The sequence below is a fragment of the Saimiri boliviensis genome, chromosome 10, assembly GCF_048565385.1.
Source record: "Saimiri boliviensis isolate mSaiBol1 chromosome 10, mSaiBol1.pri, whole genome shotgun sequence".
Taxonomy (NCBI): Eukaryota; Metazoa; Chordata; class Mammalia; order Primates; family Cebidae; genus Saimiri; species Saimiri boliviensis.
In genome coordinates, this window is record NC_133458.1 from 50,183,778 (window position 1) to 50,199,593 (window position 15,816).

Sequence of the window (15,816 nt, forward strand, 5' to 3'; positions counted from 1 at the left end):
ATCCTTTTTTATGACTGCATAGTATTCCGTGTTGTATATGTGCCATATTTTCTTTATCCAGTCTATCATTGATGGGCATTTGGGTTGGTTCCAAGTCTTTGCTATTGTAAACAGTGCCACAATAAACATACGTGTGTGTGTGTCTTTATAATGGAATGATTTGTAATCTTTTGGGTATATACCCAGTAATGGGATTGCTGGGTCAAATGGTATTTCTGTTTCTAGGTTCTTGAGGAATTGCTACACTGTCTTCCACAATTATTCAAGTAACTTATACTCCCACCAACAATGTAAAAGCATGCCTGTTTCTCCACATCCTCTCCAGCATCTGTTGTCTCATGATTTTTTTTTTCTTTTGAGACAGAGTCTTGCTCTGTTGCCAGGTGCCAGGTTGGAGTGCAGTGGCATGATCTCAGCTCACTGCAACCTCCGCTTCCTGGGTTCAAGCAATTCTTCTGCCTCAGCCTCCCTGGTAGCTGGGACTACAGGCGCCCGCCACCACACCCAGCTAATTGTTTTTTGTATTTTTTAGTAGAGACAGGGTTTCACCATGTTGGCCAGGATGGTCTCGATCTCTTGACCTCATGATCCATCTGCCTCAGCCTCCCAAAGTGCTGGATTACAGGCTTGAGCCACCGCGCCCGACCATCTCATGATTTTTTAATGATTGCTATTCTAACTGGTGTGAGATGATATCTCAATGTGGTTTGGATTTGCATTTCTCTAATGACCAGTGATGATGAGATTTTTTTCATATATTTGTTGGCTGCATAAATGTTTTCTTTTGAAAAGTGTCTGTTCATATCCTTTGCCTACTTTTTGATGGGGTTATTTGTCTTTTTCTTGTAAATTTGTTTAAGTTCTTTGTAGATTGTGGAGATTAGCCCTTTGTCAGATGGGTAGATTGCAAAAAAATTTTCTCATTCTGTTGGTTGCCAGTTCACTCTAATGATAGTTTCTTTTGCTGTGCAGAAGCTCTGGAGTTCAATTAGATTCTATTTGTCTACCTTGGCTTTTGTTACCATTACTTTTGGTGTTTTAAAGTGCTTGCCTATGCCTATGTCCTGAATGGTATTGCTTAGATTTTCTTCTAGGATTTTTATGGTGTTAGGTCTTATGTTTAAATATTTAATCCACCTGGAGTTAATTTTTGTATAAGGTTTAAGGAAGGGATCCAGTTTCAGCTTTCTGCATATGGCTAGCCAGTTTTCCCAACACCATTTATTAAATAGAGAATCCTTTCCCCATTGCCTGTTTTTGATAAGTTTGTTAAAGATCAGATGGTTGCATATGTGTGGCATTACTTCTAAGGCCAGAGTCATTGAGACTTGTTGCTAACAAACTGTTCCTAAGTAAATCCTACTACAAGAAATAGTTTTCCACTCAGAAAGAAGCTTATGTGACAATTCCTTAATATGTGTAAAAAATTCTAAGTATTACTATTAGAAAGGAGGACACTAAAGTAACACTATGTGTGAACAATATGTTTGGATCTTAAAAAACAAAAGTATTGACTTTTTAAAAAGAATTAATGACAATTGTGTAGTCAGATTTACAGAAATGGAAACTTAGGGATCCATTAGTACCTGGATGGTTTAAATATTCTTTTAAGTTGTATTTATGCTTTTAATTTGCTTTGCACGCTGCTGCTTCACAAAAGAACAAAAATAAACTTTAACCACATCTTATGCTAATAATTTTATACTCTAAGTATCATACTAGGTGAATGTATCTGTTAAAACACATCTTCTTTAGACAGTCTTTCCGAGGACCAGAATAGATTGAACTAAGAGAAAGGCTAAAATTCAGCCATCTGCCCTTGTCTGGCTGTCCAGTGCCCCTCCCCCAACCTTCTCTGGTACTCCTCTCCCCACCTCCCTGTTACTATCCAGCAACTAAAAGATTAAAGGCCTGATCCAGCAGGTGACAGTCCAACCCAGTGCTGGCCTCCTTACCCTCCTTGCTGCACTGCACTCCTGAGTTAGTGACACATTCCAGGACGGCTTATTTGATCTGTGTATAATCTAAGAAGTGATCTGATTCAAAGATCACCCATCTCTCACAAAAGCAGTTGTCTGTTTCTCAAGAGAATCAATTATTACATAAGGTTCATGACTCAGCCACAGAAAAGTGATCCTATCAATCTGCTTGTGTTCATTTTTCATTTTAGCTTAATGGGTGTTTGCTCAGTGTCCAGGTTTTATCTGTATTTGCAAATTTATTATTTTAAGCAATATTTTAGAAGTTGAAATTGATCTTATAAAGCTGTATAGCTTTTAGGGCACTTTCTTTTCCCATTAAAATACAAGGACCATATTCTAGTTTTAATTTTGGGGAGTCAAAAACATACATATGTGAAGTGTCTATGAGTCAAACACTTCCTCGTTATTTTATGAGTTTCTGGAAAATCACAAAACGCCCTTTGATAGCAGGCAAAAGAGGTGTTATATAGTTAGAGGGAAGCACTCCTGTGCTGGCAGTCAGTATTTCAGCATTTGTATTAAGCAAAAGAATATTGACTTCTGTTTCTTCAATCCTCCCTTTCAAAGCTATGGAAATTGAAATTTCTCATTAGGCCACGAGGTGGCAGATTAATTGCAGGAAAAAAAAAAATCTTCGTATAAAAGCAATAGGGAAATTTCTTCGGCCAAAAGGAAATAAATATCCTTTTTCCATCTAATACCCACTGTGTGGTGCTCCTCTCTGACCAGAAGTTATGCTTGCTAAGAGACTCGATGGTTTAACAGCATTTCTTGCATGTTTGACTGTTTCTTTGAAAGAAAGAAAAAAATCTCTGACCACTTCCTCATGATCTTCCTGAACACACAGCTTGCTTGAATCCTACGGAAAAAGGCCTCTTGTGGAAGCCCTGGAGTCGACTACCAGCGTAGAGGAATTTTCAGTCTTCTGCCTCTGTCAATCAACGGAATCATTTGTGGCTGGTATCTTCTTTTCTAGTGCCCATAAGCCCTGTCACTGGTGAGCTGGGCCCACCTTGAGACGCATGTCTCTTGCAATTTCTGGGCCTACTGCAAGTGTTCCTAACTGTCCTCCCTACCTCCAGCCTTCCAACCTCCAGCCACCGGAGTTGCCTTCCTACACGTCAGAGCCGACCATGCCACTCTCCTGCTTAAAAGTCCATCTCACTGGCTGTGGCACCAAATGAAAACTCCAAAGCATAGCACACAGTCCCTTTCCAACCTGGTCCACAAACACGCACATGCACAAACCCACCCACACGCACAAACCCATACTTATTAATTCGGTAACACAGACATTTAGCAATTTGCCAAACATGCCTGATTTTTCATGACTCTGTTTACAGATTCTGTTTCCTCTATCTAGCCTGTTCTTCCTTGTCGGTATGTGGCAAACCCTAAATCCCACAAGATGCTTTGCTTGACCTCTAAAGTGGACCCACAGTATTGCTGCTATGAAAGGAAAATAACTCTTGGGACCCCAAAATCACTACACTAAAGGGAAAAGTCAAGCCAGAAATTGTTTAGGGCAAACCTGCCAGCCTCCCATTCTACTCAAAGCCATCCCTCTGCTCACTGAAATCAATATGTATCTGATTACCTCTTTTGGAAAGGCTAATCAGAAACTCAATGCCACCATTTGTCTCCCACCTACTTGCAACCTGGAAGCCCCCTTCCCACTTCCTCACATTGCTGGACAGAAGCAGTGTGCATCTTACATATATTAATTGATGTCTCAATCAATAAATGTGGGCATTTATTGCTATACATTTTCCTCTAGACACTGCTTTAACTGTATCCCAGATATTCTGGTACGTTGTGTCTTCATCTTCATTGGTTTCAAAGATCATCTTTATTTCTGCCTTCATTTCATTATTTATCCAGTCAACATTCAAGAGCCGGTTGTTCAGTTTCCATGAAGTTGTGTATTTAGAAGACCCTATCGTCTCAGCACAGAATCTCCTGAAACTGATAAGCAACTTCAGCAAAGTCTCAGGATACAAAATTAATGTGCAGAAATCACAAGCATTCCTATACACCAATAACAGACTTAAAGAGAGCGAAGTCAAGAACGAACTGCCATTCACAATTGCTACAAAGAGAATAAAATTCCTAGGAATACAACTAATAAAGGATACAAAGGACTTTTTCAAGGAGAGCTACAAACCACTGCTCAACAAAGTAAGAGAAGACGCAAACAGATGGAGAAACATTCCATGCTCATGGTTAGGAAGAATCAATATTGTAAAAATGGCCATACTGCCCAAAGTAATTTATAGATTCATTGCTATCCCCATCAAGCTATCAATGACCTTCTTCACAAAACTGGAAAAACCACCTTAAACTTCATATGGAACCAAAATAGAGCCCACATAGCCAAGTCAATTCTAAGAAAAAAGAACAAAGCTGGAGGCATCATGCTACCTGATTTCAAACTATACTACAAGGCTGCAGTAATCAAACCAGCACGGTACTGGTAACAAAACAGAGATATAGACCAATGGAACAGAACTGAGGCCTCAGAGGCAATGCCACACATCTACAACCCTCTGATCTTTGACAAACCTGACAAAAACAAGCAATGAGGAAAGGATTCTGTGTTTAATAAAGTGTTGGGAAAACTGGGTAGCCATGTGCAGAAAGCAGAAACTGGACCCCTTCCTGACACCTTACACTAAAATTAACTCCAGATGGATTAAAGACTTAAACATAAGACCTAACACCATAAAAGCCCTGGAAGAAAACCTAGGCAAAACCATTCAGGACATAGGCACAGGCAAGGACTTCATGACTAAAACACCAAAAGCATTGGCAACAAAAGCCAAAATAGACAGATGGGATCTAATTAAACTCCAGAGCTTCTGCACAGCAAAAGAAACAATCATTAGAGTGAACCAGCAACAAACAGAATGGGATAATTGTTTTGTGATCTACCCATCTGACGAAGGGCTAATATCTAGAATCTACAAATAACTAAAACAGATTTACAAGAAAAAAACAAACAAACAAACCCATTCAAAAGTGGGCAAAGGATATGAACAGACACTTTTCAAAAGCAGACATATATGAAGCCAACAAACATATGAAAAAATGCTCATCATCGCTGGTCATTAGAGAAATGCAAATCAAAACCACAGTGAGAAACCATCTCACACCAGTAAGAATGGCGATCATTAAGAAATCTGGAGACAACAGATGCTGGAGAGGATGTGGAGAAATAGGAACACTTTTATACTGTTGGTGGGAGTGTAACTAGTTCAACCATTGTGGAAGACAGTGTGGTGCTTCCTCAAGGACCTAGAAATAGAAATTCCAATGGACCCAGCAATCCCATTACTGAGTATATATCCAAAGAATTATAAATTGTTCTATTATAAGGACACATGCACAGGTATGTTCATTGCAGCACTGTTTGCAATAGCAAAGACTTGGAACCAATCCAAATGCCCATCGATGATAGACTGTACATGGAAAATGTAAAACAGCTACACCATGTAATACTATGCAGCCTTAAAAAAAGATGAGTTTGTGTCCTTTGTAGGGACATGGATGAATCTGGAAACCATCATTCTCACAAACTGACATAAGAACAGAAAATCAAACACCTCATGTTCTCACTCATAGGTGGGTGTTGAACAATGAGTACACATGGACACAGGGAGGGTAGCATCACACACTGAGGTCTGTGTCGGGGGGACTAGGGGAGGGACAGTGAGGGGTAGGGAGTTGGGAGGGATAACATGGGGAGAAATGCCAGATATAGGTGATGGGGATGGTGGCAGCAAACCACACTGCCATGTACGTACCTTTGCAACAATCCTGCATGTTCTTTACATATACCCAAGAACCTAAAATGCAATTATATGTATATATGTATGTATGTATATATATATATGAAAGAAAGTAGAAGAATAGGTGCTATGTGGTGCTGAGAAGAATATATATTCCGTGGATTTGAGGTAGAGATTTCTGTAGATGTCTATAGGTCTGCTTGGTCCAGATCTGAGTTCAGGTCCTGGATATCCTTGTTAATTTTCTGTCTCGTTGATGTAATATTGACAGTGGAGTGTTAAAGTCTCCCACTATTATTGTGTGGGAGTCTAAGTCTCTTTGTAGGTCATTAAGAACTTGCTTTATGTACCTGGGTGCTCCTGTACTGAGTGTGTATATATTTAGGATCGTTAGCTCTTCTTGATGCATTGATACTTTTACCATTATGTAATGCCCTTCTTTGTCTATTTTGATCTTTGTTGGTTTAAAGTATTTTATCAGAGACTAGGATTGCAACTGCTGCATTTTTTCCTCTCTCTCTCTCCATTTGCTTGATAAATCTTCCTCCATCCCTTTATTTTGAGCCTTTGTGTGTCCTTGCACCTGAGATGGGTTTCCTGAATACAGCACACTGATGGGTGGTAACTTTTTATCCAAATTGCCAGTTTGTGTCTTTTGGCTGGGGCATTTAGTCCATTTACATTTAAGGTTAATATTATTATGTGTGAAGTTGATTCTGCCGTTTTCATGCTAGCTGGATGTTTTACCTGTTAGTTGACACATTTTTTTCATTATGTGTGTGGTCTTTACCACTTGGTATGTTTTTGGAGTGGCTGGTACTGGTTGTTCCTTTCCTTCTAAAATTGACCACATAATTGGAAGTAAATCACTCCTCAGCAAATGCAAAAGAACAGAAATCATAACAGTCTCTCAGACCACAGGGCAATCAAATTAGAACTCAGAATTAAGAAACTAACTCAGAACCACACAGCTTCATGGAAACTGAACAACTGGCTCCTGAATGTAGACTGTATAAACAATGAAATGAAGGCAGAAATAAAGATGTTCTTTGAAAAAAACAAGAATGAAGACACAATGTACCAAAATCTCTGGGACACATTTAAAGCAGTGTCTAGTGGGAAATTTATATTTATAAATGTCCACATGAGGAACAAGGAAAGATCTAAAATTGACAACCTATCTTCAAAATTGAAAGACCTAGAGGGGCAAGATCAAAAAAACTAAAAAACTAGCAGAAGACAAGAAATAACTAAGATCAGAGTAGAACTGAAGGAGATATAGACACACACACACACACACAAAAACCTTCAAAAAATCAGTAAATCCAGGAGTTGGTTTTTTGAAAATATCAACAAAATAGACCACTAGCCAGATTAATAAAAAAAGAAAGGGAGAAGAATCAAATAGATGCAATAAAAAAACGATAAAGGGAATATCACCACTGATTCCACAGGAATACAAACTACAATCAAAGATTACTATAAACAACTTTACGCACATAAACCAGTAAACCTGGAAGAAATTGTTAAATTCCTGGACACTTGCACCCTCCCAAGCTTTAACCAGAAAGAAGTTCCAACAAGGGCTAAAGTTGAGGCAGCAATAAATAGCCTACCAACCAAAAAATGTCCAGGTCCAGATGTATTCACAGCTGAATTCTACCAGACATACAACGAGGCTGATTCCATTCCTTCTGAAACTATTCCAAACAATACAAAAAGAGGGAATCCTTCCCAAATCATCTTATGAGACCAACATCTTCCTGATGCCAAAACCCGGCAGACACTCAACAAAAAAATAAAACTTCAGGCCAATATCCATGATGAACATAAATGCAAAAATCTTCAATAAAATACTGGCAAACCAATTGCAACAGCACATCAAAAAGCTTACCCATCATAAACAAGCAGGCTTCATTCCATGGATGCAAGGCTGGTTCAACATACACAAGTCTATAAAGGTAATCCATCACATAAACAGAACCAAAGACAAAAACCACATGATTATCTCAATAGATGCAGAGAAGGCCTTCAACAAAATTCAACAGCCCTTTTTGCTAAAAACTCTTAATAAACTAGGTATCGACGGAATGTATCTCAAAATAATAAAAGCTATTTACGACAAACCCACAGCCAATATCAGACTGAATGGGCAAAAACTGGAAGCATTCCCTTTGAAATCGGGCACTAGACAAGGATGCCCTCTCTCACCACTCCTATTCAATATAGTATTGGAAGTTGTAGCCAGAGCAATCCGGCAAGAAAAAGAAACAAAGTGTATTTAATTAGGAAAAGAGGAAGCCAAATTGTCTCTATTTGCAGATGACATGATTGTTTATTTAGAAGAACCTATTGTCTCAGCACAAAATCTCCTTAAACTAATAAGCAACTTCAGCAAAGTCTCAGGATACAAAATCAATGTGCAGAAATCACAAGCATTCCTATACACCAATAACAGACTAACAGAGAGCCAAATCATGAGCAAACTCCCATTCACAATTGCTACAAAGAGAATAAAATTCCTAGGAATACAACTAACAAAGGATGTAAAGGACCTCTTCAAGAAGAACTACAAACCACTGCTCAACAAAATAAGAAAGGACAAAAACAGATGGAGAAACATTCCATGCTCATGGTTAGGAAGAATCAATATTGTGAAAATGGCCATACTGCCCAAAGTAATTTATAGATTCAATGCTATCACCATCAAGCTACCAATGACTTTCTTCACAGAACTGAAAAAAAAAACACCTTAAACTTCTTATGGAACAAAGAGAGAGCCAGCATAGCCAAGACAATCCTAAGCAAAAAGAATAAAGCTGGAGGCATCACACTACCTGATTTCAAACTATACTACAAGGCTGCAGTAATCAAACTAGCATAGCACTGGTACCAAAACAGAGATATAGACCAATGGAACAGAACAGAGGCCTCAGAGGCAATGCCACACATCTACAACCCTCTGATCTTTGACAAACCTGACAAAAACAAGCAATGAGGAAAGGATTCCCTGTTTAATAAATGGTATTGGGAAAACTGGCTAGCCATGTGCAGAAAGCAGAAACTGGACCCCTTCCTGACACCTTACACTAAAATTAGCACCAGATAGATTAAAGGCTTAAACGTAAGACCTAACACCATAAAAACCCTAAAAGAAAATCTAGGCAAAACTGTTCAGGACATAGGCATAGGCAATGACTTCATGACTAAAACACCAAAAGCATTGGCAACAAAAGCCAAAATAGGCAAATGGAACCTAATTAAACTCCAGAGCTTCTGCACAGCCAAAGAAACAATCATTAGAGTGAGCCAGCAACCAACAGAATGGGAAAATTGTTTTGCAATCTACCCATCTGAGAAAGGGCTAATATCCAGAATCTACAAATAACTAAAACAGATTTACATGAAAAAAAAACCCATTCAAAAGTGGGCGAAGGATATGAACAGACACTTGAAACATTTGAAAAAATGCTCATCATCACTGATTATTAGAGAAATGCAAATCAAAACCACAATGAGCTACCACCTCACAACAGTTAGGATGGCAATCATGAAAAAGCTGGAGACAGCAGATGCTGGAGAGGATGTGGAGAAATAGGAACATTTTACACTGTTGGTGGGAATGTAAATTAGTTCAACCATTATGGAAGACAGTGTGGTACTTCATCAAGGACCTAGAAATAGAAATTCCATTTGACCTAGCAATCCTATTACTGGGTATATAACCAAAGGAATATAAATTAGTCTCTTATAAAGACACATGCACACATATGTTCATACGGGCACTGTTTACAATAGCAAAGACCTGGAACCAACCCAAATGTTCATCAATGATAGACTGGACAAGGAAAATGCGGCACATATACACCATGGAATATTATGCAGCCATAAAAAATGATGAGTTTGTGTCCTTTGTAGGGACACAGATGAATCTGGAAACCATCATTCTCACAAACTGACACAAGAACAGAAAATCAAACACCGCATGTTCTCACTTATAGGCGGTGTTCAACAATCAGAACACATGGACACAGGGAGGGGAGCATCACATACTGGGGTCTGTTGGGGTGGACTAGGGGAGGAACAGCATGGGGTAGGGAGTTGGGGAGGAATAACATGGGGAGAAATGCCAGATATAGGTGATGGGGGGATGGAGGCAGCAAACCATATTGCCGAGTATCTATCTAATGCAACAATCCTGTATGTTCTGCACATGTACCTGGAACCTAAAGTATATATATATATATATATATATGAACAGTTTGCCTGAATCAGAATCCAAGTAAGATCTACACATTTCAATTCAGTTGCTATCTCTTATGCCTTTTTCAGTCTGTATGTTTCCCCTCTATTTCCTTTTCTTTCTGAAAATCAACCTTATTTTTTAGAATAGATTTAGATCTACAGAAAAGAAAGTTAGTAGTATTAACATCTGCATTGGTATGGTACATTTATGACAATGAATGAAGCAATATATATACATTATTAACTGAAGTTCATACTTTGTTCAGATTTCCTTAGTTTTTACTAACACCTTTTTCTGTTCCAGGATCTCATCTAGGACACCATATAACATTAGTTATCAGGTCTCCTTCAGCTCCTCTTGGCTCTGACAGTTTCTCAGATTTTCTTTGTTTTTGACGACCTTGAAAGTTTTGAGAAGTATTGATCATGTATTTTGTCGACTGTCCCTAAATTGGGCTTTGTCTGATATTTTTTCCATGATTATAGTAGGGAAAGGGGTTTTGGAGAGGAATATCACAGAGGTGAAGTGCCATTCCCATTACATTATATCAAGAATACATACTATTGACATGACTTACCATGGTTGACATTGGCCTCGTTCATCTGACTGAGGTAGTTTGTCAGGTTTCTCCATTGTAAAGTTACTCCTTTCTTACTTTTCCCGTACTTTAGCCTCTGGGATGAAGTCACTCTGTGCAGCCCACATTTAGAGTGGAGAGTTATGAGTCACCTCCTTAAGAGTGGAATATTTGCATGTTATTTGGAATTCTTTTGCACAGGAGATTTTTCTCTTCTCCCCCATTTCTTTATTTATTCAATTATCTATTTATATAAGTGGGGACTTATGGATATTTATTTTATTCTTTGGGTTATGATCCACTATTACTTCATTTATTTTCTGGCTCAAATTATTCCTGTGTGTATACCAACTCATGTGTATATACATATCAATATTTCCATATGTAACTATCTGTACCTATGTTAAGTTTAATATGAATTTATACTAATATCTCCAACTCTAATCAGTTACCACAAAGATAATTTTAGCCTTCTGCCTTGCTTATCTCAAAATTTCCACTCTCAAATTTGTCAACAGTGAAAAGCTTTGCTGCTACCATCCACCATCCGTTGCTTAATTGTCCAGTTCCAGTATACATGCATGGCAGTATCCGAATTGTCAGCCAACTCAGGGAAATAACTTTATCAAGCAGAATACAGTGCTTATGTGCAATTCTTTTGTTTTTAGTCTTATAGACTCTGTTTATTTCCAAAGTTACTTAAGTAAGTTGCCACTTAAGTTAAACATACTCCTATCATATGATCCATCCATTCCATTCCTAGCTATTTACCCAAAGGAAATGAAATCATATGTCCATGCAAAGACTTACAAACAAGTGCTTACAGAGTCTTTATTTATAGTAGCCCAAACCAAAAACAACCCAAAATGTCTATCTACAGGTGAATGGATAAACAAATTTGATTTTTCCAAACAATTAAATACTAATTAGCAATAAAAATAAATGAACTGTTAATATGTGCAGCAATATGAAGGAATCTGAAAATTATTATGCTGAGTAAAAGAAGCCAGTTCCAAAGGTGCAAATTCTGAATAAAATGAGTACCTACTATATGAGTTCCTTTACATAAAATTTTAGAAAATGTAAATGATAATGACAGACAGCTGATCAGGGATTGCCTGGGAATCAAGAGGTTTGGAGGAGCAGCAGGAGGAAGCAACTATAAAGACATAAACTTTGGGAGATGATGGATATGTTCACTCTCTTGATTGTGAGGATGTTTTCGTGGATAAAATCACATGCAAAGTTATCCAATTGCACAGTTTAAATATATACAGTTTACTTTATGTCCATTTCACCCCAATAAAAATGTCTTATGCTTCCTATCCTTCACCAATTTACCCTAGAGCAGCTCCTCAAACTTTAATGTACACATGAAGAATGTACAATTCTCTCTCCCGTGAGAACTGTGTTAAAATGCAGATTCTGATTGCTATGCCTGGGATGTGACTTGAGATTCTGCATTTGTAACAAGCACCCAGACGGTGCCATTGCTGCTGGTCTGAGGGGTCTCACTTTGGGTGTGATGGTTCATATACTTTATGTACAAGAATCACTTAGAAACATTTTGGAAATTGCAGGTGCTTTATACTCAGAGAAAAGGATTCCACAATGCACTTTTCACAAGACCCTCAAAGATTCTGATGCTTAGATATTTGTTGACCACCCTTTGGAAAACATTAAGCAAAGGCTTGAAAACCAACTTGGCCATATTCTCTAACATATTCAATAATTTCTACCAGATTTCCAGACACCATCTGAAAACTTTTAAATCTCTTCTAAATGTGAATTGCACTCTCCTTTTGTTTATGGAGTAGGAATCCCAGACATAAAACTGACAACATTTTAACAGAAAAGTACATATAGTGAAGGGGGACTTAGTCAGCAGGTGAAAGTCCTGAGACCATTCTAGTAGGAAGAAAGGAGATAATTTAGCACCTGGGGAAAAAGTCCACCTGTAACTATAACAAACTTCCTACTCTTCAAATAACATTTGAAAAAGGATTTCCTCCTTCCTTCCTTCACTTTAATCTGGGCCACAAAGCTGTGGAAAGAGTTCAAGTTGAAGCAATGCAAATGGAGATTCTCAGCTCCTCTACAAATAACTTTCTAACTTTGGGAAATTTTCTTTTCCTCTTGAGCCTTTATTTATCTGCTAAATGGATATAATAAACTGATTTTTCCAGTTTGTTACTAAATTGGGAAATAATGCAAAAGAAGATCAATGATTAACCCCCCTTTGATAATCAAAATGTAAGAAAATATAGTTCACAGAGAAGTAGACACAAATGGAGTTTACATATATGAAATAAGCCTTAAATTGATTCACAATAAGAGAAATGCACATAAAAACTGCAAGATATATTTTGCACCCATCATATTGGTAAAGATCATTTTATGCACTATGTTGATAACAGCATGAAGAATAAGCACTCTCTTACACTGACAGTAGGTATATAAATTGGTACATCACCCGTGGAGACCAACTGGCCATGTCAACAAAAATTAAAATTTTTATACACTTCGAATCAGAAATTCCACATCTAGAAGTTTGTACTACAACTGCAAGTACTAGTTCAAATAGGAAATGAAGCATTCACTGCAGTACTTTTATAATACCAAAATATTAGAAACATAATGAATATCACTAATTAAATGAATATATGTAATATAGAGACTCTGTGTAATACAGCCATTAAAAATGAGATATGTTTTTATGGGAGGATCTCTAATACATACATGCATAAACGTGTCTGATGAAAATACAAGTATTTATTTATATAGAAAACCTTTAAAAGAATATATGAGAAACTGCTCAGAGTAGCTATTTGTTGGAAAGAAAACTCGATTTCTGGAAAATATATTGATGGGAATATTGTAAATCTTTTTTTCCCTTTAAAAAGTTTTTTTTTTTATTTTCAACTTTGCAGTTTGAAAGATTTTCAAACTTAGAAAAAAGTTGCAAAAAAGTCATAGAATTTTTTTTCTTCCGTTGATTTTAACTTTATTTAGACACCTTTGTCATCTATTATTTCACTCTGTGACTTGACATTCAGAAATAAAAATATACACACACACACACACACACACACACACACACACACACATATATATTCTATGTCATGCACCATGGATAATGATTTTCCAAAAATGACTGAATAAAAGCAAATGTAAATTGTTTTAGTGTTTTCACTCAACAGAAACAATATTGAGTTTTTTGACATTAGAAGGCAACTAAAGACATTAAATGTAACTTATTTGTCCTCTTTGATGAGGCACGAAAATAGAGCTTCCTGAGATAAAGTTGTTCCTATAGCATGTGGGCACATTTCTGATTTGTCTCTGTTCAGAAGTGACTACAGCAATGGATAGGCCTGAGAGGAGGTGAGAAGGAGCAATTCGTGATGGTGTGTATAAGGGAACTTTGATCAACATCGACAAAGCTCACGGTTCTATCTTCACAATTCAGGAATACTCCTACTTGGTTGCTAGGTCTTGGAACATATTGTACCATAAGTAGGGACGTGGTAAAGAGACTGCAGTGAACATCCTCCTTAACACATCCAAGAAGAAAGAGTCCCTTCTCTTCATCTATCTTGTCATTCTGTCTCTTCTCTTTCCAATAATTGTTACAGACTCCAAAAGCCCAATTGCAAGAGTCCCCCACATGAACCTCCCAGTAATATTTTCCACATGTGAAAGTCTGAGCACCCCATGAAAGAACACATCCAGGTGCTGCAGTGATATGGGGATCATCTTGAGGGTCACACCCAACATTCATGCTTCTCAAATCTCCATGCAGGAAGGTATGACTATTGGTTCTTTCAGGATGCAGAATAATATCAACTCTGAATCCACGGAGCTTGTGCACCAGTCCAGCGATGGGCCCTGTACTGAGTTCCGGATTCACAGGCTTGGGCACCTGCAGCAGCAGGAACTCACACCTGTATAACATGTCTCCAAAAGCCTGAAGTAGTTCCGCATCTGGTTTATAGCCCATTTCCTTCAGCTCCTCATACATTCCTCTTAACGTCTCCCTCGAATGTTTCATTCTAGCTTTGCTTTCATTGAGTGGCTGAAAAATGTCCTCGCCGTTTTTTTGCAGCCTCTCCAAATAACGTTGCCCTTCTTCATGGAGAAACGCCGGCATCTTCTGATATTGAGCTCTGATTGCTTCTATCCTTGGGCTCACATAATCCTTCCAGCCTCTGGTTCTTGTGGTTTCCATGTTCAGGTTTCTGTGATTTTCACAAGCTTTTTCTGATAAAAACTGCATTTTCTTTAGGAGCTTCTCCTCACATTCCTCAGCAGCCCGGTCCACGGGACAGTGTCTATGTCTGTGATCCCGGTGCTCCTGAGAGTTGGAGCACAGTAAACAGAGTAAGCTCTGGTCCACTTCACAGAACACCTTCTTTGTCTTCCTGTGAATCCCACACTTGGTTCCTCAGGGCTCAGGAAATGCCAGGGGCTGGCTTTTCTGACACTGGAAGCCATGTTCTTCAAAGCAGCGTTAGTTTTAAGTTGTCTCCACCGTATCTCCGTCTTGCATACAGAGCACTGAGCAGGAGCTGGGATGTCCGGCCAGCTGACATACAAACAGGGCCTGCAAAAGTTGTGTCCACAGTCTATGGTGACTGGGTCTAGCAAGCAGTTCATGCAATCGGGACAGGCGATTGCCCTGTGCAAGATTTGCAAGATTATAGAATTCACGTTTAAGGGTGTCCTTCCTCACAGGCTTTTACTCCAAAGACCTTCTTATGGAAACAGGAAATATGTCATATCGAATTTTTTATTATTATTATTATTTTAAGATAGGGTCTTGCTGTGTTGCCCAAGCTGGACTTTAATGCCTGGGCTCAAGCCGTCCTTCTGCTTCAGTCTCTCAAGTAGCTGACGCTAGAGGTACACACCACTGCACCAGACTCAAAGAATTCTGATGGCTTTCTTTTCAAACATTGACACCTTTTATATCCACATTATAAGGAATTAACCTTAATATAATCAATTAACTATTTCCAGACCTTCTTTAGATTTCTCCATTTGTACTGCTAATGTCTTTTTCTGTTCCAGAATCCAGTTTTCATATCACCTTAGTATCCTCCCATCTAGGATAATTCCTCTGTTTTTCTCGTTCATGACCTTCATGAGTGTTATTTAGTTATGGTATAGAATGTATTCAGTTTGGGTTTGTCTGATCTTTTTTTCTGATGAAATTCAGCTTAT

The 15,816-nt window shown here is 38.2% G+C and overlaps 1 pseudogene; it reads right to left on the minus strand.

Annotated features, from left to right (window-relative positions):
• Positions 1–13,939: 13,939 nt before the first annotated feature.
• On the minus strand, positions 13,940–15,249 carry LOC101047624 (tripartite motif-containing protein 51 pseudogene; annotated as a pseudogene).
• Positions 15,250–15,816: the final 567 nt, after the last annotated feature.